Below are 27,143 nucleotides of genomic sequence, written 5' to 3'. Positions count from 1 at the left end.
TGCCGCCGCCGCCGCCGCTTCTCCTCCGTGGCCCCTGCCCGCTCCGGGGGCTGTAAACTCCCCGCCAACCATGCTGCTCGGCGGCAGCGGCGGCGGCGGCTCCGGCTCCCCGGCTGCGGCCGCCTCCCGCCCCGGGCTCCGCCGAGCGCGCTCCAGCTCCGCCGCCGCCGCCGCCGCCGCCGCCAGCAGCGCGTCCTCCGCCGCCGCCGACCCCCGTCAGCCGCCGCTGCTGCCTTGATGGGCTCCGCGGCCCGAGCGCCTCTTTTCGGGATTAAAAGCGCCGCCAGCTCCCGCCGCCGCCGCCGCCGCCAGCAGCGCCGCTGCAGCCGCCGCCGCCGGAGAAGCAACCGCGTAAGTGGCAACTTTTCCCTCTTTTTTTTTTTTCCCGCCGCCGCCGCCGCCGCCGCCTGCTCCTCCTCCTCCTCCCGCCGCCACCGCCCGGACGCGGGGCTCCTCGGGGCGCCCGGGCTGCTTTGCATGGGGCTCGTCCTGCCCCCTCCCGGCTCCCGCGCCCGGCCGCCGCCGCCCGCGCTCCCCGCGCCCGCGCCCTGCTCGCTCGCTGCGTCCCGCTCGCCTTCCCCCTGCGCCAAACTTTCTCTTTCTCTTCTTCTTCCTCCTCCTCCCGCCGCCGCCGCCGCCGCCGCCGCCGAGCCCGGGCCGCCCCCTCCTCCCCGGCCCCCGCGCCGCCGCAGCCGGCCGCCAGCGACCCCCGGGAGGGTGGAGGCGCCCGGGGCGAGGCCCGCGCGCCGAGTTTGGAGGCGCCGCGGGGCAGGGCCGGCCAGGGCGCGGGCCGAGGGCGGGAGGGCGGCCGGGGTCCGGGCGCCGAGACAAAGGCGGCGACCAGCGGCGGGGAGGGGGGGTGTCCGCGGTGCCGAGCGCCCCCGCCCCCGCCACCCCCGGCCCCCAACTTTGCCCCACCCCGAGAGGCGCCGGGGCCCCGGACTGAGCCGCCGAGCGGGGCGCGCACCCGGCCCGGAACAGTCGCCGCGGCCGCCGCCGCCGTTGCCGCCGCCGCCGCCACCACCACCACCGGCACCACCACCACCGCTGGCCGGTCGGGCGGGCGCCTTCCGGGCCGGGACTCGACTTGAGGGGGACGCGGCCGCCCGACAGGAGCCGGGGGTCCGAGAGGGGGCGAGGGGGCGAGGTGGCCGCCCGACCCTGTACCTGCGCGCTCTCCGCCCTGCCCCACTGGCAGCGCCGCGAGCGCCCAGAGGGGGCTCTGCCCTGGACACTAGGGGCTCCCGGGGGCTCGGGGCTGCGCCGCCGGCCAGGACTAGACGTAGCCTGGCCGGCCTCTCTTTGACCAGCTGAGTTGAGAGACAACGAAGTGTTCCTTTTTTCTTTTTTCCTCCTTCTTCTTTTTTCTTTCGTTCTTCTTTTCTTCTTTTTTTTTTTCTTTCTTTTTCTTTTTCTTTTTTTTTTTTTTTCTTGCTCACACGAATCTGGGATTGTTTACGTTCCATTCTGCACTCACCCCTCGTCCTGCTTCACTCTTTTCTGTTGTGCATTTTCCTGTACCTCTTTCTGCATATCTGTTGGAGAGTAGATGTGAGTGTATTTTATGCAGTGTATTTAAATTGTGAAAGGACTTAATAGTCGTGTGTCTCTTGTGGAGCTCTTACATTAAAAAATACATTTTACTTTACAAATTAATCTGTTGCTCAGAAGCTGACTTTTGCAAAATGTGCAATTCCTCGGGCTGTGGCAAATTCTTTAATTACAAGTGCTTTCAAAAATCACCCAGTCTTTAACTTTTCCCTCTTGTTGCTTCCAACTTAAGGTAAATATGACCATTTTTATTGGTCTCAATTACTGAAACTTGATCTAAGGACTGTATGGAAGAAGGAGGCTGATTGTCTTTTTCTGGCCTCCAGTTCTAGTGACTTTTAAAAGGGGGTTTGTTAAGCACCTTTGAAGAATATGACATACGGTGATCGCTTGACTGTAATGCAAATTGGCGAGCATAAATTCACTTTGAATTTAAAAAAAAAGACTCAAGCCCTTTCTGTGGGGACACTAGAGGATTTATTATGTTTTTTAAAAAATTACTTTTTCCTTCCTACTTTGGGAGAATGGCTAGTTATAGAGCAACTTACTTGGAGGTCTTCAGAAAGAGGCTTGGGAAATGGGAGAGGGGAGAAGATTGATCACAATCTGCATAATCAATAGGGCAGCGTGCTGCAATCGTGTACCTACATTTACTGTAAATTTCTACAATATCTGCAGTGTGGGTGCTCCAGTGCCTTGGTCGGCTTCTTAGAGCGGATTTAGAGGCAGTATAAGCAGAATTTGCTGCCCAGCTCTCTGGAACAATATAGAGGCAGTCCACTCGACAGTGGCTCATTTAAAAACTCCTTCATTTTACTGTACATTTTGGGGGGGGGGTGGGCAAATCTGTTTACATATGTGGATTTCAGGTACCGAACCCCCAAGGTGTGGGTATCCTCTAGGTTGGGGGGAGTGGAAAGTATTGGGGGGTGTTAAGGGGTGTGTGTTCACTCATTGAATTGCCACCCTTGGGGGCCCTCCTCTCATCTTAGAATGTTAGATATCTTTAGTGCAAATAATTTAGAAATACAAATACAGTAGAGAGTAATACACCAGAGACTGAAGCAATGTCAAAAGTAAGGATTGCTGTGTGTGCATTTGAGAGAGAGAGAGAAAAAGGGAATACAGACACTTACAGTCAGGCTTGAAAGCTTGGTGGTAGGTGAATCCATATTTGGAGATGATTTTGAAATAGTCTAGCAAATGGTGCACGAACAGGATTTCGTTAAGAAGTGTACATGGAGTCGGTTTTGAAGGGACTGTGGTTTGGGGAGATGAGGTGTGGGCAGGAAAACCCACTCTAGGCCTGCAGCCTTCTTCTGTCTGTGTGTCTCCTCCCTTCCCCCTCCGTGAGTTTTAGTTTTTAATTACTTAATGCTGAAACGCACAGGGCTTATATAAATATTTGCAAATGCTCTTTCCTATTGATTTCTCTGAATAAACTGCCCTGCTTAGGTCCAGAGAGGAGGCAATTCAGATCTGTGGACTTTTTAAACATATAAATCTCTGGAGGAGTGTTCATCTGTGCATGCATGTGTTTATGGGTAGAGTTGTAGATATGAAGATTTGGGGGGGCTTTAGGGAGAGTTCAGGCTCTTGGCAGTGTGAACTGTGAAAGCTGGGCTGGAGCTGGCCCCATGGCCTGGCATTCCTGACAGACATGTGTGCGTGCGTGTGTGTGCGTGTGTGTGTGTGTGTGTGTGTGTGTGTGTGTAAGGCCATGGTGGGTGTCTCCACTGGGGTAGTCTGAATGCATATGCACTTACACTCCCCCCAATCTATCCCCCCCCCCACTACATATGGAGCAGTTTTCCAGGGCTCAGTGACTGCCTTCTCCTCAGGGTCACATTGAGTTCGAATCTGACCCAAGGTGCAGGAATCCTGCAATGGGGAAATAAAAGAATATACAGAATGGGGTCAGGTCAGCTGCTCAGAGGCCAAAACCCCTACAGCTGCTTTGATTTTATTTTTTTTGTGTATATTTTAGGCTCCTCCTGCCATGTTACAAATTGTGCCTCCCCCTCTCAGGTGTTTGCTCTGTAGCTTAAAGGCACCAGAGCCTCTTCCTGCGTAGTTGTCTGCTCCCAGCGAGAACAGAAAACCCACAATACCGAATCCAAAACAAAACAAGAGAGGAGGGGGGAGAAGAAAAACCCTATTGAGTTCAGGCAAATAAGGTTGGGTCTCCAGATCCGATTACAAAGCTGCTTTGAATATGCAAGACAGCACACAAGACCAGTTATTCCAGTTACAACAAACTATTAAAAAAAGAGAGAGAGAGAGAAAAGAAAAGGCATGTTTAGGTCGTAATTTGTTAGTACAAGGAAAAGAATCCCACATAAAGCTGCCCTTTCCCCCCCTCCCTTTGCTGGCTTCACATAGAATTCACTCACCCTCTTCCGATATAGGTTCTTTTATTAAAATCTTTTGGGTTTAGGAAGATCGCTGCAAGCAACACATTTTCTGTATTTTTTTTCCCCTCTTTATCTTAGAGGAGAGTTGGCAGGGGTTCTGTGGTTTGCAGTTACGCAATATGTTATCATGTTTTTAATCACTAAATCATTGCAGTGGTTATAGATTTACAGTCTTGGGGTATTACAGAGAGGAGCAACGGCGGCTCTATATATGTTTTTGAATTACACCAACGTAAACTGAGCGCAGCAGCTGTGAATATGGTCGGTCGGCCGACTTCAGTCCCCCTTCCCAGCATCTTAGCTCTTTTTCCCCCTCTGTGATTTTTTTTCCGTATTGTTTTGCTTTCTCAAAATAAACTACCCCTGCTCCTGTACTCCTTGTCTCTTCAGCCTCCCCCAGTTTTCATCGTAGACTTCTAACCCCAGATAGGCTAGAATTCAAACTCTTGAAATAGAACTTTGGATCAGAGATGATAATCATAACAACAACAATAATAAAAAGAGTGGATTTCCTGCGAAATCCTCTCGGTTTCCATACCGACCTCCTGTATAGGATGGTGGGCCGATTGCAAACCGGGAGATGGGGGTGGGCAGTGAGAGCGAAGGCGGGTGTGGAGCGCTTGCCTGCCTGAAGCCTCCAGTGTCCTGTCACCGCGAGCCCACTTTCAGCTTCTGTTTTTCATATTATTATGTAACAGAATCCTTGGCAGCATTAAAAATTCAGTATTACAAGCTGATTGTAATGCTGCCTCATTAGACAGCACTGTCTGGCCTTGTATTAAGTGAAACACAGAGCATGGCTTTTAGATTATAAACACCAATAAATATTAAGGATCAGCAGAGGGGGGAACTAGTCAGCTGGCTTTTTGGCCTCTTCTGGTTTTCTATCTCCTCCCATCTTCCCTTCATTCCTTTTCCTCCTCCCGAGACCCCCTCCCCCTTTGGTAGCTGTCATCCGTTTTCTGGGGATGCTGATGTGTCGACCCTGGTGACATTTTAGGAAGGCTTTTTATAGAGTTATCTTGTATACACAAAAGGTTTGGAAGTTTGTTTTGTTTTGATCTGCAATAAACAGGTCCTTCACTTTGCTGATGTCATTTCCGTTCATATTTGAGTTGTTTATTGTGCTCCTTCTCAGGGCCCTCTTATCCCTACCCCCACCTCGCTTTTCAGCCAGAGCCTGGGACTGCCTGGGGAAGGGGGGAACGCGTTCCTAAGCTGCCAGGTCTGGGTTCAAAGGCTGAGGGTTGCGTGTCACTGCCTCATCCTAGGGTTCGCCCGCTGGGGAAGATGTTTCCAGCTTAGAATCTGGTTAAACACTCTGACATCCACTTGCCCTGGCATTTCCATGGCATGCAGTGATTCATCTCAGCTTCCTTTCTTTGAAGCGACACCCCCCACACACCCACACACCTATGTCTGTAATACAGCTTTATTGTCCACTTCTCCATGCAGCCCCCCCCCCCAAAAAAAAACCCAGCCTTGTAGTGATGATGACTTTGATTCACTCGCAAATCGGAAGCTGGCATTAACGACTTTACGCTGTGAAAAAAGAAAATGTTTTCAGGCGTTGCCCCATGTCCTCCCGGTCCTCCGGACTATCACCTTCTGTCCCTATTCAGGTTTTTTTTTTTTCCCCCTTGCACGTTTATTTTTCTGCTCCCTGCCTTGTTGTAGACATAAAGGCAGTTCTCTGGTGTTACTAAAAATGACCACAATGTCCAGTGTCTCTTATTTCCATGTGATCTACAATTGGGATCCCCCCTCCTCCAAAAAAAAAAAAAAAAAAAAAAGTGTGGGGAAAGGAAGGAGGGAACACTTTGTAGGTCCCCAAGGCTTTCCTCTAATAGGATGATGGGTTTTAGGTTTAAAAAAATATTATTGTTTTGTTCTTTTAGGTTTAGAAATAATAGGGGGAGAGGGAAAAGCAGTCATTAGGAAGTTCACTGAGCTGCTTTCCAACTAAGACGGGTGAAAAATGAACCTGCATTGACACTTGGCTCTCTGTGAAAGCCCCAGTAACCTCTCCCCCCTTCCGTGGCCCTGGCCTTTTGTTCCTGGAGAACGGAGCTAAGGTGCTTTTTCTCCCAGACCAAAGGCAGCAGGCAAGGAGTCCCCTTGTGTGCTCATCGCCTTTAGATGGCCTTCTCATGGTTATTGTCAATGCAGACTCCCCCAAACAATTGCTCCAGGGAGACACAAAAGCAAAAACATTTGTCCTATTTTTTTAACCTCTTTGTTTTAGGTTTTTTTTTTTTTTTTATCCATTCTTTAAATTTCACAGTTTCTATTTGTCTGCAGAGAGACAAACGAAACAGCATGAAGCACATTTTACCGTAGGCCTCACTGACGATTGGAACAGCCTCAATAGAAATCCAAATTCTAAAACACTGGCTGACTTGGAGGATATGTGAAATTTCAGCTCTGGCTCTTAAGTCAGATTAGCACAGATCTCAAACAAAAATGCACTCAAATGGAAAGATAAGAAAATGGGATTCTCATTTGGGAAGTGTGAACACGGTCATCTTTTGTTTATCTCTTGGTGTCCTGCCCCAAGAAGTGGTTGCTTGAGAGGAAGGAATTGCAAAGCTAAATGAAATTCTTCACTTAAAGAAAAAAAAATGATCCTGGTTATTGTGCTCCTGGCATATTGTTTAATTGATTGTTTTAACACATGTGTATGGGAGCTGTGGGTACATCCTATGGAATTGGTGCTGTGTTGAGATTTTTTTTTTTTTTTTCCTCAAACTACGATTCATATAAAGAGGCCATATTTCCTCCTCCTTTTTCTTTCCTCTCCTGTTTCCTTTTACCTTTCCTCTCCCTCCAACCTGCTTTCTTCCAAGAAATCAGTGGTTTGCATCAGGCTGAGCTTGAAGGGGATAGCCCATGAACAAAACAAGAGTCCACCTCTTTTCCCTGGCCCCAAACAAAGCGCTTCTCTCCTGTAATGTATGGACCCCAATTGCGATGCTGTCCTTAAGCATCCGTCTGCCTTTTCATTAAAATTCTCAATTTCAAGGTTTAGAAACACAAATGTAAGAATCCCCCTGGGTATAAAAGTCTTGCATGGCAAATTCTCTTTGCCCTTTCAGAAATAATATTTTTGTTAAAAAGAGAAAGAGAGAGAGAAAGAGAGCAAGCTCTTTACCTAACGCTTTAAAGCTGTTTTAAGGCAAGTTCTTTATTTTTTGCTGTCTTAAAACTTGGGCTCTGTAACTTACAATTAATTTGGAAAAGCTCCTTCCAGTCACGGTTTTTAGAAAATGGTTACTCGTTTGTGTCTTTCGTATGTGTGACATGACAGATTTAGGGTCTGAGTTGGGGAGGGTGGTTAAGTAAACTAGATACTTTCCCAGCTACGATTTGGGGGTAAAAATTAATCTCTGGAATAAGCATTGTAGCAATAGATGGAGGCCTTGAGGTATGTGTCAGAGAAATGTGAATCAAAACATCTGTGTAGGCCTTGGCGCAGCAGCCTCCCATGGGTATGAAGGTGAGTGTGGCTGTTCTGAGGAGAGCCTGCATTCTCTGTCCTACCCAGGAGGGCCTAGTCACCCGGCAGGGACCAAGTTCTTAAATATAACTGCCTATAAATAAAGGGTTGAATTCAGGGCATGACATGCAATTTAGCTCCAAATGTTTTACTGTTTGTTTCAAGGACTTTTGTTTTTGCTCATGCCCTTCCCTGGCTTTTTCTTTGTTATAACCTCAAGTTTATTGAAGCACTAATTTTAAAATCCACGTGTATGTATATTTCCCTAAAAATACCAGGATCTGGAGGAACACACTCATCTCCCTAAACCCCACTGTGCTATGGAAATAGAGAGTCCAGGTTTAGCTACAAGTCAGAATGCTGACATTCACTGTACCTTAGCTCAGAGATCATATTTACCTTTGCTGAAGGAAAAGAGGACCGCGATAGAGAGTGAATGTGCACGTGGAGAGAGAGACAAGCCAGTTTGGCTCAGTTGGGATAACTATAATTTACCGCTGAAGTGTTTGGGGCGGGGGGCGCTGGCCTCTGGCTTGGAGAGTGGGTAAGAGGAGGAGTAGGGAAGAGGTGAGCATCCCCTGATTTATTTTTAAATATTTATCCTTTTGGCTGTTGCCAGTTACAGTTTACAGATGAGTTGAGACTAGTTATGGACAACTGCCTTTCCCCAGAGTGGGTTTATTTGTCAGCAGTGTTCAGGGGCCATGAAAGTGCCAGGCTGTCCCTGGTGGGGAGGCCATGGGTTTCCCCACAGGTGTCTTGCCCCCAGAAGACTCAGGGCCTGGCAGAGCTGGAGGACAGAATTTGTATCTTGGATTTCAGGGAAACTGTTGATTCCATCCTAAGTGCAGACATTTCGGAATCCCTCCGAAGACGTGTTGTTTTGCAAATGATAGAAATAAGTTTTGGGACAGGTCATGCCCCAGGTTTTTGGTATTCCTTTGTATTTGTCATGATACAGAGGTCATGGATGACCTGCCTGTGGAGTCACCTGTTAAAATGTTGCCTGTCACACAGGCAGGCTTGATCAGCTCTCAGCCTGTATATAGCTGGTGCTGGATTAAGATAAAGGGGAGGGACCCAGGGTCACTCTCGGTTCCACTTGTCAGGCCTCTGAGGTGCAGAGAGGCTGGTTGCTGTGTCCGCCGCTGGGGACCCCAGCGGTATCCTGCGGGTCCCCCCTAGGGCCTTCTGCCCAGCACCTCCACATCCTCCCAGATGACTTTATAACTGGCTCTTTGGCATTCTGGCTTTGATTTTATTAAAAGTATTTATCTGTCAGCCCACCAGGTTCATGATGTCACCAGATTATGAGGTCGTCCCCTGCTAATGAAAGTTAAGATAAAGCAGTGGAATTAGATTTTCTGGGGAGCATAAACGTTTTCTTAGTGTCTTTATCTAGCAGGCTATGGGTTGCTCCCAGGTAAGACTCAGGAGATTGGGGGTCCTAATGTTCCTGAAGACCTTTCCAGAGACATCTCTGTGTTGTGTGTGCCTCATGACTTGCGTTATTGCTAGCATCATCATCTGCATGCATTATTCATAGTCACCTTTTCAATTAAATTATTAATTGGTTTTCTTTAAGGTGTTCTCGACTCATGTGGCTAATATAAATAATCGTGTGTTTTGAAAACACCACCTGTTCTTGGGTCTGAAGTTAGGTGGTCTGGAAGCCACTCGGCACTGATCACAGTCTGGTTTGCAGAATCATCCTCCACTTTCCTTTTTTTTGCTCTCCAGTTCCTCTCCCCACACACTCTCTCATGTGTGACAGAATTTGGCTTGTGCTCTCCTTTGTCCCTAATCGGACACAATTCCCTCGAGGCAGTCTTTTCTCCCAGGGTCCTTGCTGAAGGAGGGGAAAAAAAAAAAATGGGAGTCTCTTTTCCCGACTAAAGTGTGAACTCTAGAGAGGGGTTGTTTGTCCCCCAGCAGTTTGGATATTTACGTGAATGTGAACGCAGATGACACTGTGCAGAATGCCTTCTGCATGGAGACATGATAGTTTTCATCAGCCAGGCATCCTGGTTCCTCCTGCCCCAGTGTGTGCTTAATGCTAACACGATTCCATACATACAGCTTTTTGCCTCGTGAGCTTATTATATTTCTCACACTTGCATGGTTCATTATTGTGCAGTCGGAAAGGACTCTCAGGGCTGTGGGGCCAGCCTGGGTGGGTGGCTTTCAGAAAGGGAAAAGCAGGTGCCTTTCTGTGCTGAGACAATCGGGAGTAAAATCAGACTGAGCGGGAGACTCTGACCCGGAGGACAGGGGACTTCCGGCGAGATTTCTGTGGAGCTGGCTTTGCCTATCAGAATGGGAAAGGTGAACGTGGGAAGATATTAAGGTGTCCAGCAATGGCTTTGACCCACTGAAGTGGCCCCATTAAATCTGACCTGGCCCTGGAATCTCCCTGTGAAGGGCGTGACGTTTGCCTTATCTGAGATGAGGCGGCTTTTTAAGGCAAGTCTTGTAAAAAAGACTGTAAGCTTGATTGCAAGCTGCAACTGCTTTTCTTCCTCTCTTTCCTTTCCTTCTCTCCCTTGAAAAATCCTATCCTTAAACTCTCAATGGAGAGCTGGGGATGTTTTTCTAAGTTTGTGCAGCTGAAAAACAGAAGTGCTCTGTAAAGCAGTTAATAGGATGGGTGTGTGTTTCAAATAAATTCCTGTCCACATTGGCTAATGTCCCCATGCTAGAGTGGCCTGGCTGTGACGCGGATGGGGCCCAGAGACCCATGGCTCCGGTTCTGAGGCCCCAGGCTCCTTTTTGTGGCCGAGGGCGCGCCCTTTTCTTCTCGCCCGATTCTAGGCCAGCCCCTGACTTTTGATGAGAGAGGGGTCAGCGCCTGGGAAGGACCGGGCTTTGTTCCCGCCGGGCCGGTTCCCGGGGCAGCGCAGGCCTAGCCGCCCAGGACTCCCGTCCCCGGGCGCGCGGCCCGGCCTGCCCAGAAGCCCGTGCCCGGAGCGCGGCCGTGTGTCCCCGTGTTCCCGCGGGCGCGGGCGCCGCCAAGTACCCGGCCTGCGCCCGGCACGACTGTAGATGTCAGGCTTTGCCCGGGGAGCCGAGCGGCGGCGGGGCTGTGAGTTTCAAATTAACCTTCCGCTTTGTTGCTGTGTAATGTGGATCCCCGAAGGCCCCCCGCCCTGCCCGCCCCCCTTCCCCGGGCGGTGAGCCTGCAAACTGCGAGTTGAGCTTCATTTACATAAAGCGATTCCGGGCGGGCGGGCCGGCGGGTGGCGAGCCGGCGGCGGGCAGGCCGGGGACCCGGACGCGAGCGCCGCGCCCCGTGGGTGAATCCCCGCCGCGCGCCCGGGGACCCTCCCTCCCCGGGGAGGGGCGACCGCCAGCCCCCGGCCGCCACCATGAGCCCCCCTCCCCAGCTTGCAGCCCCCCTGCACCTAGCGAGAGCCACCTCGGAGTCCCGGGGGCGGCGGGAGGTGGGGAGAATGCCGCCTGGGGTGCTTAAGTTCGGGGCTCGGGTGCCGCTGGAATTTCCCATTGTCGCGCGCGGCGCGGCCCCCGGACCTGCGAGTGCCTCCTCCCTCCGGAGGTGTGCGGAGCCTTTGTGTGCCAGGTGAGTGGAGCCTCCCTCCCCCTCGCCGGCCAGCCTGCCCGGTTCGCACAGCCGGCCTAGAACGGCGGGCAGGTGCTGCAAGTCTTGGCTGAACTTCCCATTCTCTCGGGGCGTGTGGGGGAAGGGCAGGCTGGATGCACTTGAACTAGTAGATTCCAATTGGAACCTACCTGGGGTGAGAGTGTCTGAATTCTCCGGGGCACGGAGTAAAGCCCTTCTTCCTCCCTTCTCTCCTCCCCCCCTCCTCCCTTCCTTATCTTGCTTTTGGATTAGTTCCTGCCTCCTGAGTAATTGCAGTGCTAGTGCCATTTAAAAGTTTGGGTTCCTCTGCCTAAAAATGTACCCTGTTCAGTGCAAGAGAAGTCACTGGTCAGTTGGAAACAATGTGAAGAATGTGCTTATTGTAGAGTAATTAAAGGGAGAATCAGAGGTTTGGAGCTGGAAGGCACCTTTGGAGATCCATTTGCCCACCCTCTAATTTTCGTTTGTTCGCAGTCTGGAGAAACATTTCCGTGGGGAGGGGTGTTAGAGAGGGAGAGCTGTGATGTTTGTCCTGTTAAAGGAGAAAGATTGCCCAAGTTGGGTCAACAGCAGAAAAAAAAAAAAAGGAAAAAGTAATTGCAGACTTAGAGAGGGGAAAGAACTTTCTGGAAAATGGTCTTTTCTTCTTTGGACATACCTGTGTTATAAGAATGGCAAAACACCTGGAGGGTAAAGACCATCACCGGTGCCTGGTGTATTAGAAGGGGGCATTGCCTGGCTTAGTGGTGCACAGGATGTAAACTGGTGTAAATGAGACCCAACAGCAGGTGAATCCAGGAGGGTCGTCACTGCCTCTACACTCATTTAACAGGCCTGGAAGACTCTAAAAGCCATTGACAGACAGGCTCTGAGAGATCAGAGGGCCCCCACTTGGGCACAGGGAGAAGGCCTTTCCTTAGGGCCCAGGCCTGCTTGGTGGAATGTAGGAAGGCAAAGCAAGGAAAACAAACTTAAGCCATGAAGGTAGATACTGAGAAAGTTGCACGTCATCTTATTTCACCCCATGCTTTGAGATCCTTGGAGACAAGTCACTAAATAAATAGAGTATAATTTAAAGCTTGCGCCCACTAGCTGGGGAACTTTGTTTCTTTGCCATCAAGCAGCAGGTGCGAGTTTGCAGAGTTGGCCCCTGGAGTCCCCTCATTCCTAAATTCAGGAGGTGTCAAACCTTCATGTTCTTTTAATGGCTGTGGTTTCTGGATAGGTTTCAAGGGGAAACCCTAAAAATCACGAGTTCCAGGAGGCCAGGCTGGAGCAGGAAGCCCGAGTGCTGGGGCAGAGACCTGCATGTGAGAGGAAAGCAGACGCCTTCCAAGGTAACCGATCCAGAGAGGCCAGGACTGGAGCGTGGCCTGTTCCTTGTTATCACAACAGCCACTGGCGGCCCGAGATTCTGCCTTTTCTTTACCCAACCCCAACACGGCAAGCAGTTAAGGAACAGAGGTGGGATGTGTGGGAAGTCAAGAGTCCACAGTTCTACATAATGAAGGGTTTCAAGAATGGAGTCATTGGAGAGAGGCCTACACCTGGATGTTTGCACACCTGCATTTTTGTTCGTTCTCTTTTGCAGAGACCCCAAGGCCCCTTTCAGAGGGTGTGTGTGGCTCTGAAGGCCAAGAGAAACTTTTCCTCTCCCCCGTCCTTAAATTACAGGACTAAGGAGATTGTCTGCATTTCGTTTCCAGCATGTTTTCAGAGAGCGTGTAAGTGCCTCTCAGAATGGGCTGGGGTCACACTTTGCTCTTTTATTTAATTGCCCAAGTGTTATTTAACAACATGGGGCAGATGCAGAAGCAAGCACTTTTACACTTTAAAATCAGCCCTTTTGGAATCACAGGGAATTAAATGACTTGGAGACCTTCTGTCTTCCTGACATGGGTCACCTCCCTCTCCCAGCTCTCTTTTGAAGCGGCTGCACTTACTCTGGGATAGAGCTGCTGTTTTCCAGTTCTCCTGAAAACAGCTTTGATTGACAGGGAACTATTGAGAAACACTTGGTAACTCTTCCAAAAAAAAAAAAAAGAATCTGAGCATCTGAGCTGCTTCCCCAACCACCTGAAACTTTAATTTTGGTTTCTTCCCTTCCGTCTTTTATTTGCACAAATGAATACTCAGGGAGGGTGGAAAGGAACCAAATAAAACAGTGCTCTCCGCAGGCCTCCGTTTGGCTCGTTCCAACAGGACAGTGAAGTGCCTTCCTTCTTGCTGCTTTGGGATTGGCTCTAACTGCCGTGTTAAACTCAGTGCCAATTGGACTGCCCAGTGGCAAGGAGCTAAAATAAGCGAGATTTCAGTTTTCATCATTATGACTTTAAATGATGATTACTAGACACTCCCAGGACAGGCCTAGCTCACCTTCGGTGACCCACAGGTGGTTAGTTCATTAGAATAAATCTGTGATTGCAGAATCCTAGCAAAGTATCATCTGGGGCTGGTGGTGGATTTAGCTTGGTCCCTCAGTTCTGGTCACAAGTCGTCATATCCAGAGAGTGTGTCCTTATGTCCTTATTGTCACTGTGTGGTGTTGGGCATTGGAACTTTTGTGTGTGTGCATGTGCTTCTGAAGTGTTACTGTGAGAGCCTGGAAATGCTAGGGGGCCCAGAGCAGAACCTAACCTAAGATATGATTTATACTGTAGACTTGCAGCAGCCTTATGTTAAAACGTAAATATTTAAGTGACTAAGCAGCATTTTATAAAAGTGTAGGGAACCACTCTCATCACTAGGAGGGAATCGACTTGTTCCACCCACTTTTGAGCATATCTGGTTTGCTTTTTTTTTTTTTTTTTTTTTTTTTTTTTGTTTGCTTTTTAACTGGAGAGGTTTAAGCCTCGTCTTATAGGGGAGACAACAGTGATAGTGATTCTGGCCTGAAGAAACTTGCAAGCTCCAAGTATCTGACACTTGCCTGCCTCACAGGGATAACACGTCTGACTCTGTAACGTCAACAAGGATGGTACTTGCTGTGGTTTATGTTTTCATTGGTTATTAAAATGGTTGCCTGCTCTTAGCCTGGCCCATTTCTGTAATGCTTGGGCCTGTTGGGCTACTCTGGTTCCCAAGGCTGGTGTAATTAACCAGGATGGGAGCGTTACCCTAAAAACAGAACAGGAAGACAGATTCCATTACTGTGTACTTCGCAGGGGGATCCAAATGCTGTGGTATGAGAACTTGGTCATAATGGTAATTGTTAGAAATCACAGCACACCCCAGAACCACCATCCTCTGCCTGAGTTAGAGACCGTGGTCAAGGGAATTGGGGACCGGTCTTAATAGAATCCAGGCAAAAGAATGCCTTTGCAGGAGCTAGTCTCCATCAGACTTGAAAGGGTGCCTTTTCTTTCCAAAGCACGGTGTCCTGAGTCCTTAGGCTACTCAAATGGAGAAACATACAGAAGCTAAGATTGAGTCAAATTGCCCCGAGGGAGGAACTCTGGCAAAAATCTTAACTCATTGGCAAGTCACTCTCAAAATCCAGATTAAGGAGAAAAAATACAAAATCAACAACTGTCAGATTTCCTTTCTATATGATGTAAAGTTGGCTGCCAGATTGTCACTTTGCACATGTTCAGAGGACAGTCAGGTATTAGTGGGTCCCCTCCCCCCAATGTGGTCAGTGTCTCCTTTATGGACAGAAACTGGGAATTGACAACCAACTCCTTTGTGCCGATATTACAGCAGTGAGATGCTTAAATGCTTTTTGGATTTCTTTGTTTTTTTCTGTTTCCATTCTTTGGGGCAGGCGACTGAGTGTTGAGTATAAGGCAGTGAGTAGTTTAGCAGTAATGGGTCTGTTTCCAGAGAGTTCTTTGCCCAAGGAGGGTGACTTTGTTTCTCATTTGTAACTTTTAAAGGTGATTTTTTTTTTCCTTTGTTGTTTCTTTCCTTCTTTCACCCTTCATCGCTGGAGTTTCTTGCTTTTGCAAGGATGGGGTGTGAATGAAAATGGGAAACGAGACCGAGAAAGTTTGCTAGGTGACAAATTTGGCTTCATTTCAGAGTAAGAGTTCTGTTTTGTTGGTTTTAACCCCTGACAGGGCCTCTGAGTAAAATGCCTGGGCTTAATCTGCCTTTTGGGTGAGCCCTTCTTCCTTCCCACCCGGTGGCCATCACAGAGTCTTGTCCACAGGAGGGTTAATGCCCCGGGGGTTTTTGGTGCCCCCCCCCCAAGCCTTAGCTACCCTCCTTTGTCCTGGGGGCCCAGGCTGGGTGGGGTGGGGGTCTGGGGTGGTTCACCTGCTCATGCTTTTTGAGTTTTGTGCCTCCTCCAACATTTTCCCATCCTCTTTCCTCCGTGAAGTGGGTCTCAGACTCCCCTAGAAGGGAGGAGTGGGGAGGGCAGAGCATGCCCTCCCTTCGCACCCCCTGCTCCCTCTGGCTATTGCTGGTTTGGGACTGAAGCCATGAAAACCCCTTTGCAGACCACTCTTTGTGATGATGGGGAAGCGCCAATAGCCCTTTCCCCTTCTCTTCTGCTAATCACATAATGGCCTTAAAGGCTTTCTTAAATGATTATCTTGTCTTTAATTTTTTTTTTTAAGTGGGTCTTTTGGGGGCAACATTGGGGAGTTTACAGAATATCTTCAGTCATCTGTAGGAAGACTCTGAACTGGGAAAACTGGCTCCGTTGGGCTGTGTGAAAAGACGGTGGAATTTTCATCTGCTGCCGATTTCACGCGCTGTCCTGAAAGTGATTTTGGCCACAAACCTTTGATCTGGGAGTGAGCATACCCCCCCCCCTGCCCCCCTCATGCTTCTGGAGGCAGGAATTGGTGACTGCTCAGGCCTCCCTACTTTGTTTGTATATGTGAGAGAGTGTGTGTTGGTGTTCATGTGTGTGGGTGTGTGGGAGTGTGTGTGGGTGTGTTGACGGGGAGTAATAGCTGAAGAGAAGAGCTGCGTGTTTGGGTGACTGGGGCCAAGGCATGGTGGCAGCTCGTAGGCGGGGAGGGCGCAGTGTGTAGACTTCCTCAGGGGTAAGAAGGGGCTGAGCTTCTTGGAGACGGGAGAGGCAGCAAAAAAGCCAACTTTGCTGGTTTCTTGGTCGTGCCCAGTTTCATCCCGGAATGCCACTGGAGGAAAGTGTTTCTTTCTGAGGCTGCTGGTTGAGCCGCATTTGAATGCACATCTCTGTGGTGGTGGGCTCTGCGTCTTAAACTGCCAGGTCCCAGGCAGCTGTGTGACTTCTTGCTTGGATCTCCTTGGCGGAGAGGCTGGAGTCAGCTGAGCAGAGCGAAGAAAAGACTAAGGGGTTGAGTTCAATATGTGATTCCTGATTCCGGCCCGGCGCCCCCGCCAAAGTCATCTAAGTGCCTGTTCAAATATGGCGGTCTCCCTTCAGTGTATAAAAAGCTCTTTCCAAAAGAATTTTAACTCTTGTAAGTCTATAAAAAGTACATATGTGTGGACATGAACTTATTTGCTTCCCACACTTATGGTCTCTGAGTGGCCTGTTCTGGACAACTTTTCTCTTCCTGACATCTTTCTGTCCAGTGAAAATGTGCTAAAAAACACATGGGTGCTTTTCTTCTCCTTTTTAGCAACTTTTCCTTCTTAAACAATTTTTCTTAACTGCTCAAGAAACAATGCAAGCCTCTTCCACCATTTCAGGCCCTGCTTCCTAAAATGCTCTTTGGCTCAGGGCCTTGGTTCTTAATGTACACTTGGCTTGTCGGGGGAGTGGTTTTTGCTTTCCTTGTAACAGCTCTGTATTTCTCCATGGAACATCTGCATCTTTGCTCAAGCGTCAAGTCAACTTCTGGACACTTAAGGCGCCTGTGGATCATTGCTGAAGTGACTGTTTTTATTTGCATTTATTTTTTTTTAAAGATTTTATTTATTTGAGAGAGACAGGAAGAGCAGGAGCTGAGGGAGAGGGAGAAGCAGACTCCGCACTGAGCAGGGAATCTGATGCGGGATCCAGTCCCAGGACCCCAAGATCACAATGGGAGCTGAAGGCAGACTCCCAACAGACCAAGCCACCCACACTTCCCCTGAAGTGACTATTTTAAGATACACCTGTGTTCTGCCAAGTTCCTGAATGGTGTCACTTTTATATTCGATACATAGTTATTATCAAGGGACAGGCTTTGATAAAGACTGTCAGTCTTATACCGGGCTGTATACACACTTGTTACCTGGGCCTACCTGGCCGACTTTGAAAATTTGCTTCCAGGTCAAGGATGGCAGTAGGGAAGATGATAGCCCCCCACCGCCCACTACCACCACCACTCACATTTTCAAAGAAGTTGAGGCTGGTTTTTCCTGCAACAGGTATGAAACCCAGAGGTGGAGGTGTCTTTAAGGGCAAGTGGAGAACGCCTCCATCTGGGGGAAAGGACCATTGCTTTATCTTGCCCTTGCTGGGAAAGCTATAAACAGTGGTCTGCATGGGAGAAATTGGCGTTAAGAGGAAATCATGGTGTAGACTCCCCAGTGTCTAATGGGAGGGAGGTGCAGTCTTCCTCATTGGTTGGAGGAATGAGATAATAACACAGTAAAGCTGGGGAGAGGCCAGTTCAATATCCGAGTGCGGCTTATAAACCAGCCCTTAAAACGGGGGTTCTTTTGTTCATACTCAGTTTTGTGGGAGAAGCACAGGTGACTCCGATGTGCTTTTGGGGGGAGCTGGCTCCTGTTCTTCACTCCGCTTTGCCTGTACCCATCTGCCAGGGTCCCAGGCTTGGGGCCTACCTCTGGTCTGGTATAGCTGTGTGACTGCGGGCCAATCCTTGAACCTCTCTGAGCCTTACTTCCTTCATCCGCCAAACGGGCACAGTACACGCTTCACATCTCTAAGGGGAGTTCAGTTGAGGAGAAAACGGTCTTCACAGCACTTGGCATGTTGAGTACCCTCCCCACAAATGATAGCCCCCATATGCCTTTCCCCTGTGTGTCTTTTGTGGCTGCTGCTGGCCTCCACTAGCCTTTGTTTCCTGGCACCGTGGAAGAAATAAACTCAAAGGTCCAGCATTTCTTCAGCTCTCCCCTTATGGGCTGGGAATAAGACCCACTCTTTTTAATATCCTGCAACTAAATGTGTGCAGGAGTGAAATAGAGCGTCCTCATCCTCCCTAGCCCTCCCCTCATGTGCCCCCCACCCTGCCCCCTGAAAGCTGGCAGGCGGCCTTCTAAGTGAGCAGCCCACTCAGTGACCCACCTAGAGCGGCCTTCCCGGGCTGGCTTGTATATGCTAATAGGCCTGACTTGTCCTGGCTTGTTTGTAGTGATTTGTGGAGGCATTTATATGCAAATACTATCAACTTGTTGAGTTAATTATCATGTGCCTCCCCCCACCCCCCCTTCCTGCTGTGCCTCCCGGCCTGGCTCTGCGAAGGCGACCGTTCTCATTCAGGCCTGCGCTCTTCCTGTCTTGCCCTCCTCCGTCCCTTGCCCTGTCCCCTTCCTGTCTCTGCAGGTCCAATCACAGCCCCGTGCTGCTCTGTCTCCCACCTCTGGACTCTGTCGTCAGGGATGGGCATGCAAGTGTCTGGTCCAGTTGAAATCCCCCGTGAGTGGTGTCCCTTTGCATGCAGGGCGATCTGGGTCACGTGGCTCTGAGTTTAAACCCCATGTTTTACCTACTAGTTTGAGAAACCGAGCTACCCAGACCTGTGAACCCTTGACACTCAGTCCTCAGTCTGGTGAAAGAGTGACTGTTGTTTTAACATCATCATCATCATCACCATCATCATTATTATTTTCATGTGCCCACATTGTTTATGCCACTAAGTCTTGTTACCACTTCTGAGCGTGCCGAGAAACCATTTTTGCAAAGGGGGTGCCCCCTTCAGCTTCCGCCTCCTGTAAACCTCAGTGTTGAAATGGGCTTGAGTGGACCTCAGTTCTAGTTGCTTCCTGCTTGTGTGTGAGCACTGTTGACATTTGGGGTTGGATAATTCTTTATGGGAGGACGTGGGGGGGCATCCCTGACTTCTCCCCACTTAGGAGCATGTCCATGCCCCCCCACTCAACGAAAATGTCCGGAGGAAATGCCCACTATCTCCTGGGGAGGCAGAATCACCCCAGCTTGAGAATCACTGGGACAGAGATTACATTTATTTTTCTTGGATAAAAAGATGGTAGATTCCTGGGGCGCCTGGGTGGCTCAGTGGGTTAAAGCCACTGCCTTCAGCTCAGGTCATGATCCTGGGGTCCTGGGATCGAGCCCCGCATCTGGCTCTCTGCTCAGCAGGGAGCCTGCTTGCCTTCCTCTCTCTCTGCCTGCCTCTCTGCCTGCTTGTGATCTCTGTCAAATAAATAAATAAAATCTTAAAAAAAAAAAAAAAAAGATGGTAGATTCCTGCTTCATTCTCTAAGTTAGCCATGCTGACCAGCCTCTGAGCTTGTGCTGTGACCCAGCAGATCTCAGATGTTGCCTCTTGCTTAATTTTATGGTCTTTTTAGTATTTGAAAATTGAGACCCTTTCCTTTCAGGGCATGGTGATAACGCTGGTGTTTGAGGCTTTATCATTTTTGGCCTCTGGAGGGCTGTCCCATAGAAATAGAACCCAAGCCCTATATGTAAGCTTACGTTTTCTAGTGGTCATGTTAACAGTAAAAAGCAGGTGGAATGAAGTCTAAAATAGGGGCGCCTGGCAGGCTCAGTCAGTAGAGCGTGTGACTCTTGATCTCGGGGTTGTAAGTTCGAGCCCCGCGTTGGGTATAGAGATTACTTAGAAATAAAAAATCTTAACATATGTAACATACACATACATTTGATGCACCCCACAGTATCGCCGTGACTCCTGTTTCAGCAGTTGGGACCAGCTGCCTTTCCAAAGCTCAGGAGCCGCATGTGGCTAGTGGCTTCCCCATGGGACAGCTCAGCAAGATCTAGGATGATTCCAGCCCCTGTCATCCCTCAAGTCAAGCCATGTTCTATTGAGTCTGGGAAAAAGTTTTTTTCCTTCTTGCTTAAAGAAAAAAAAAAAAAAAATGAAGGCTTTATATTTATTCTCTGAAAAGTGGGGCCTTGACAGCACAGCTGCAGCCAAGGAGAGGAGCGTGGAGTGAGGCCCAGGGAGCTGGGCATCTAATCTCTGGGGAAGCTCCCCCGGCCTCTGCGGGGGAGGCCCTCTGGGCAGTACCCTGGGCCTAGCCTGGAAGGAGGGTAAATATTCCGAGGGCTCAATGTACTCTCTCACTCCGAGCAGACTAATGGTTTGGGTTAATTTTGTGTACAAGGCCCCTTTTGTTGGAGAAGGGGGTGAAAGTCCGCAGCTGTGACCGGAAACAGGGCAAGGGCCTACTGGGATGACCTTGTTTTGGAAAGTCTAAATGGAACACTAATGGCAGAGATCTGAGACGGGTGATGTATGTGTGTGTTTGACTGGGCCTGAAGATAAGGTGAAGAGTATTTTAAAAGTTACTTTAGTGCAACCTCCCAGATAATCGCAGGCCTGGGGCCAGTTACAATTTATGGTGAGCTGGTCGTCAGGCCTGTGCATTGGCCTCATTTTATCTTTGCAGTCCAGGCTCTGTAGCTTAACTGGTCGGTGCTCTGTTTGTTTATTTTAGCATTTTTGGGAGCTGGGCAGTGGGGGCTCATCAGGTTTTTCAGGGAAGCTGAGCGACATTTTATAAGGCACAAAGAGCTGTTCCTATAACTGCTGCCGAGTGCCTTGGGACGCCTCACTCCTAGCTGTCCCTAATAATAACGTAAGCTGGGGTGTTGCACTGTAGAGTCTCCAGAAGCCTGGCCTGCAGGGCCACACCTCCCACAGTGCCACAAGCCTGCCAAAGGTGTGAGCTAGGGAGGAGGTGTGGCGGCCTTAATATAGCTCAGGCCGAGGTTCCTTTCATCTCTGAGGTCAGCCTTTTCCTGTTGCCTCTCCAGTTCCTGAAGCGGTGTCTCTGGGCTGCACAGGACACCGCGCACACATTCTTTCCAGACAGGACTGCTTTGGGTGGTGAGAGCCTAACTTTTTCTGGACAGCAGATGCCTCGTGGGATCTTGTGTCACCCATGGTACCCTTTCATCCCTACATTGAGCCAGTCCCTAAACACTGCCATTCTTCTGGCTTAAAAGAAGCTTACAAAGCTGCCATTGATTTGACGGAGGCATTTGAACAGTGACTGGCTGCCTCACCTTCCTACCCCAGGATTCCCTAGGAAGCACCTTGCACCACAAATAGTCCCAAGCTTTGTGCTTGAAAAAAGTGTGTTCTTCAGCTACTAGGGACTTGGCTTTTAAAAATACATTTTATAACCGGGTCATGGCACTTGGGTGTTGTTAAATCCTGCCTGGTTTCTTATTTGCAGTTTGACAAAGTGTACTTTGGTTGGGGTAGGGGTTTGTGTGTGTGGGGGGGTCTTTTCTTGAGGGGCAGTAAAGGATAAAATGGGATATTCTTCTGAGTTTGGGACTTAATTACAAAAATAACTTATTTATGGATAGAGTGGAATATGTTTGTGGATACCCCCCCTTTTTTTTGAGGGGGGGATGTGGTTTAAGGTTCCTTCAGACTTTTCAGTTTACCCATCCGCTAAGCCACTGCCATCTGCTTTAAAAAATTTATTTTTTCATTTTAAATCCTCAAAGACAAAGGGACCTGGAAGCTCAGACCTGTCCTGCCACATTCCTGAGTAATTTGGTTTTGATTAACCCAAGGAGAAAAGTTGGTTTCTCCTAGCGACCGGGGGATCAAAGCACCAGGAGGGGCAGTTCCCCTAATACACAGGGCTCCTGTCTCCTGCCGCCTGCTCCCCCTCCCTGGCCTTTTCAACCTCCCCCTCTTTAGAAAGCCTGAGCAGGAGTTATTTCCACTTTCTGACTCTCAGAGGTGGAAGTGTATCCTGGAGCTTCGGATGGACAGACCAGGGAGCAATACCACCCCCCCTCCTTTCTTCCTAAACTCCTTTTCCCCCCACAAAGCTGCAAAGCACATTCCTGTGTTAATCCTGCTGCTGGAGGAATGCAAATGGCTGTAATTGTGTGCCCCAGGACCAAGCCTTCCGCATCTGTGCAGCTTTTCTTCTTTGAGGAGGTGGCTAAAAAGTTCATTTACATGGAGAAATGAGACTGGCCTGTGATCCCTAGTGATAGGATGGGCACTTTCTAATAGGAAAGGGGCCTTGTCTGTGGTCTCTGCACCTCCTCCCTGTTCTCTCCCCATTTTAAAGTGTCTGTATACTGGGGGGGGGGGGGTAGGTACCAGTCTCCTGCTGGGCATATTTTATGGGATGGGGAAGGCAATTAAAAGGGGGGGGGGGGGACACTGCTTTTGACAGTAGGAAGTCAAGCTGGAGTATTATTAGACAAAGCTTGTCGTAGGCAATCCTTGCGTTAAACTACAACAAACAACTTATTATTTTAAAGCAAACTTTCAGTCTCAGAAGTAATTGATGACGTTTTGGAGAGGTGCACCATGCCCCTGACCTTGTCTAGCTTCTGACAGACTCCTGGACTGGCCTTCCACCTTTTTCCCCCCTTCCTTAACTTACACTTGCAGTTTGGCAAGTGGGTTATTTGGATACTAAGAAGTATCACTGGGGAGTCGGTACACTGTAACTTTAGGGGGATGTTCAAAATAGACCTGAAAAAATCCTGTCTGAGTCCTGTTGAATGATACCTAGCTGCTGGCTGAATCAGAAGTTGAAAGGCAGCCTGAGGTTCCAGGACAGCACCCTTCTAGAGAGAAACACAGTACGAGTCACATGTGTAACTGAGAGTTCCAGGAGCCACATTCAAACAGTTAGAAAGTGGTGGAATTAATTTTTATAATTTAGCCCGGTATACCAGAAATGGTGTTGTTTTAACATATTATCAAGGTAAAGAAGACTGTTAATGAGACATTTTCATACTTAAGAAAAAAATCCTGTGTGTTTCATACATCTAGCCCATGTCACAGGCTCACAGGCTTGGTGGCCCCAGGTGCTAGTGGCTCCCTCTTGGACCAGGCAGGGCTCACTTAAAAGGATGCTGGGGTGCCTGGGTTGCTCAGTGGTTAAAGCCTGTGCCTTCTGCTCAGGTCTGGATCTCAGGGTCCTGGGATCGAGCCCTGCATCGGGCTCTCTGCTCACCGGGGAGCCTGCCCTCACCCTGCCCTCTGCCTGCCTCTCTGCCTACGTGTGATCTCTAAATAAATAAATAAATAAATAAATAAATCTATCTTTGGGAGTGGGGGAATGATGCTGCCCTGGGCTCCTCCGATGCATTCCGCTGATGGAGTGGAGTCACCCAATGTCTCTTGTGACCAGCTGCTTTCATTTACTGGAGTTCAGGGGTACAGGCCTCAGCTGCATACAGTTTATTCTATGAAGATGGTGCAACTCCCGTCACACCCTCACGGGATTGTCAGGAAGCGAAAATACGATGCTGCTGTGCAGACGTCTTGTAAATTGCCTTCCGCTGCTTGTACCTACGGGTGGAAGACAGAGGTATCCGTCCGCTTTGGAGGGCTCTCCAAACAAAGAATCCCTTCGGTGGCAGCAAGGTGGGCCAGACCCTGGCGGGAGAGGGGGATATGGCAGAGTGGAGCCGCTGTTGTCCGTGTGAGCTCTGAGGTGTTTAGGACAACACCCTTGCTGCTTTGTATGGCGGCGAGATTGGGTGTGTATCTGGGACCCATATATAGTGGATCATCCGCGCACTCTCTCTCAGTCCCGCAGGCTGCTGGCCTAGTGTTGGGGCACGTGTGGTTGACAGGTGTGGTTTGTCGCCTGCTGGGGCCTTCCTTCTGGAGTCTGCGGTGCTGCCCAGGTGTGAGGTGCAGGAGCTGCGGCGGTTGTCCAGGTCACCAGTCCCAGCCAGAATGCCCTTCTCCTTCTCTACCCCTAATGTTTCTTTCGGATTTCGGATTTCTCACAGTATCTTAATGCCATGCATAGAACACTTTTCTCTAGTCTGGGGCGGGTGGGCATTTCTAGCTGCAGGAGGTGAAAGCGAGGGACAGAGGGGGCTAAGGACAAATCAGAAACCACTTTGCATGGGAGGGTAGGGGATGTGATAGAGACAAGAAGCCCCCGTCTAGACTTCTTTTGGTTTTGTTTTGTTTTCTTTTCTTTTCGTTTTAACTGAGAACAGAATGTTTAAAAATTATTAATTAATTAGCTAAAATCAGGAGTTGTATGCTCTACTGACTGAGCCAGCCAAGGGCCCCCAGACTTTTTTTTTTTTTAATTTAATGGGCAGCTAATACTTTTCTCCTATTCGGTTATCAAGTGGCTTCTTCTCAGAACTAGGTGACTTAGGTCCTGCTCCCCTTACAGCTCTTATGGGTAAAGTAGCAGCAGGGAAAGCTGTCCCCTGGCTTCTGCTAATAGAGGGAATGGTGGGAAAGCGAGGCCCACGGACGATCATCTTCTTTCCAGAGCATCGTGAAGGACTGGGCTTTTCTCCCTAGTGATCTTCGCCTTCCTTAGTCGATGCATGGGATCAGCCCAGCTTCCCTTCAGCCGCGCCGTGGCCAGGGCACACAGCCAGGCTCTGCCGATTCCGGGGCCTCCCGGGGGCGGGGGTGGTGGACGGTGGGATTTGTGTCCCCGGTAAGGCGAGAGGCGGGTGTGGGTTTGGGGTTTTACGGGGGGGGAGGTATCTGATTCCTTCCACAGGCCAGGGAAAAACTGTGAAAGTGTGAGGTTGAGTGGCCCCCGGCGCCGGCCTCTGCTGGGGACGAGGTAGCGCAGCTGTCTGACCCCGGGTGAAAAGTTCAAATCTGCATTTAAAAAGAGTGCCAGGAGCCACCCCACCCCCTCCCCCAGTCAAGTTGAAGCCCTGCGCGTTGTGGAGGCTCCAGCCAGGCCTTGCGCGGGGATATCCAGCCGTTCTGCGTGCCTGTCGGCGCTGACCCGGGGGTGCTGGACGTCGGAGGGCGGGGGTGGCGGCGGGCGCCCCGGGACGCGCTTCTCCCACAGCAACAGTTGCTGCGCACCAGGCGGCCCCCACCCCGCCTGGAAGGAGAGGGAAGTTTCTCCTTCCGCCAGACGAGGGGGAGTTTAACCCCTTTCTCCACACCCTCCTGAGAAGGGGGTCTTTCTTTTCCAGCGTCCTCCTTCCGCTCAGGCCGCTGTGGGCTGCGTGGAGGTGCTGGCAGGGCTGGAGGGGACCCTTCTTGCGGGGTGGGGGGTGGCAAAGTGATGCCTGGTGGCCGAGGTTCCGTTTCCACAGAGGGGACCTTGGCTTGAGCTTGTCGTTTCAAAGTCTGTCCTGGACCTGTTTGCGCTGAGTGCGTAAGCCCCCTTCCCCTCTGTGCCGTCCCGCTGTCCTGAGTTTTTCTCCAACCTTCCATGGCCTTGGGGAAGGAATCAAGATGGGCTTCGAGGGGTCAAGAAGGGCTAAGGCTTGGGGAGGGGGGAAACCAAAGGGGTGGGGTGGAGAGGGGAGCCTGGTCTGCTACTTGCATTCAGCCCTGAGATGGGACAGAGAAGCGATAGTGTCCGTCTGCCGTCTTCCCCTTTCTCCATCCTGTGCCAGTGTCCCCCCCCTGCACTGAGGACTGTCTGGCCATTGCCCTGCCTGGAAACCCCTCCACTCAGTCTCTGATTAGTTTATGCCAACGTTTAAGTGACTGTAAACAGTTCGGCCTCTCCAATTTTATATCCCTAAAGGGTCTTGAGTCTGAATGCAGTTGGGCATTGGGCCCCTGCGGTGTCTGTGACTCCCCCCACCCCCTCCCAGTGCTAACAGGCAGGTCTTTAACCTTCCCAGAGGAGGCAGATAGAGTCCTCTGCAAGCCCCAGGACCTGGGACCACCTCCTTGTTGTTTTCCTTTGGTTCTGAATACTGAGATTTAGAAAGTGGTGTTGGGAGGCCCCTATTTGTAGGACTGGAAGTTGAAGAGCGAGGAGAGGAAAGCTTCTTTGAAGGGAGAAGTCTGTTGGTTCTGATCTCTTGTTTGGGGAGGAAAAGAGAAGTTTCCTGTGTTCCCCCTAGTTTGTCAAATGCGCTCATGGATTTTGACTCTTAAAAGGCTAAAGTAAAATCTTAGCACTGACAAGGTGGCGTAGTGTACCTTTGTTTCATTTTGCCTGACTCCTTCTTGTTTAAAGGATACTTAGGAACTTAAGGTTTTGGATGCCACCCTACCCCCACCCCCCGCCACTAGAAGTGTGGTGAAGGATCTGTTTGGTTATTGTGGCACATCTCGTTCCTTTTGCCTTTACCAGCGTGGGACATTCCTATTTGTTCTTTTCCTGTGGGAAACACGGGAATTCAACGTCTTGAGGGCCACACGGGGTCCCTTTTCCCACAGGGTTCCAGAATGTACATTCTGTTAAGGAGCCGGCATTCCCTCTGATCCCAATGCCCTCACTTCCCCGTGCCCACCTCTTCCTCCACGCTTCTCTCAAGGGCACCCTTCTTTGCAGCTAGAGGACCACTGTGACCTGCAGGGGAAGGAGAGGGAACATCATCCTTTGGTCCATTTGCCTTCTGGTTCGTGCGTTCAAGTCCTGGGCAGTTCTTTCTGTTGGCTGTGGTGGCTCGGAGTCCAGTTATGCCATCACAGGGGCATTTTAATTAGCAGTGCCTTAGTCATTAGTGAGTTATTGTTTTTGTCTGGAAACACTTAAGTACTGTTTACTCGATGTCTCAACGAAATGCAAAACAGCAATTAAGCAGAAATTTGTTGTATGAGGCAGGAACCAAAATGGATTGTCTAAAGCAGGTTGTGGTTCGTCCCACAAAAGTTGTTTCTCCTTCAGCCTCCTGATAACTGGATTGTTCCAGAACCTGTCTTCATGACCTACTCCCTAGAGTTGTCTGATAGAAGGAACTTTATATCTTTATATAAACTATACTATCTATCTATCTATCTATAATACTATATATCTTTATATTTCTTTATATACTCAGGAACTTTTATATCTTCCTGTGTCGTTCATTCACTGGTATGGACATTTAGGTTTGGTGAAGTGTTAATGTTTACTTTTTCCCCCTGTTTGGGTTTGTTTGTTTGTTTGGTCTGCTACCTGGGATATTTCCCAAACCCATTTCAAATGAAGATGAATTATTTGTGAGAACTCATGCATAGCTTCCATTTAGAGAACTTGAACATATTTTCTTCATAGTTTTCTAGATCAGGTGCCACTGTTAGCCTAGTAAACCCTTATTGACCTCCTG

At 49.7% G+C, this 27,143-nt stretch overlaps 1 protein-coding gene across 8 annotated transcripts in view; it reads left to right on the top strand.

The window, feature by feature from the left end:
- Positions 1–217: 217 nt before the first annotated feature.
- The window catches only part of ZFHX3 (zinc finger homeobox 3), a 243,004-nt gene continuing 216,078 nt past the window's right edge, over positions 218–27,143 (top strand). The window contains exons 1-2 of one of the 8 annotated variants that reach the window (XM_059151890.1): positions 9,022–11,038; positions 12,285–12,396. The gene's annotated coding sequence lies outside the window, so the exon portion shown is untranslated. Of the gene's footprint in view, positions 352–8,883; positions 11,039–11,069; positions 12,397–27,143 lie in introns of those variants that run through there. The other 7 variants (XM_059151888.1, XM_059151893.1, XM_059151892.1 and 4 more) reach the window with 7 other exon arrangements.

The sequence above is a fragment of the Mustela lutreola genome, chromosome 16, assembly GCF_030435805.1.
Source record: "Mustela lutreola isolate mMusLut2 chromosome 16, mMusLut2.pri, whole genome shotgun sequence".
NCBI lineage: Eukaryota > Metazoa > Chordata > Mammalia > Carnivora > Mustelidae > Mustela > Mustela lutreola.
This window is presented reverse-complemented; position numbering and strand designations above follow the sequence as displayed.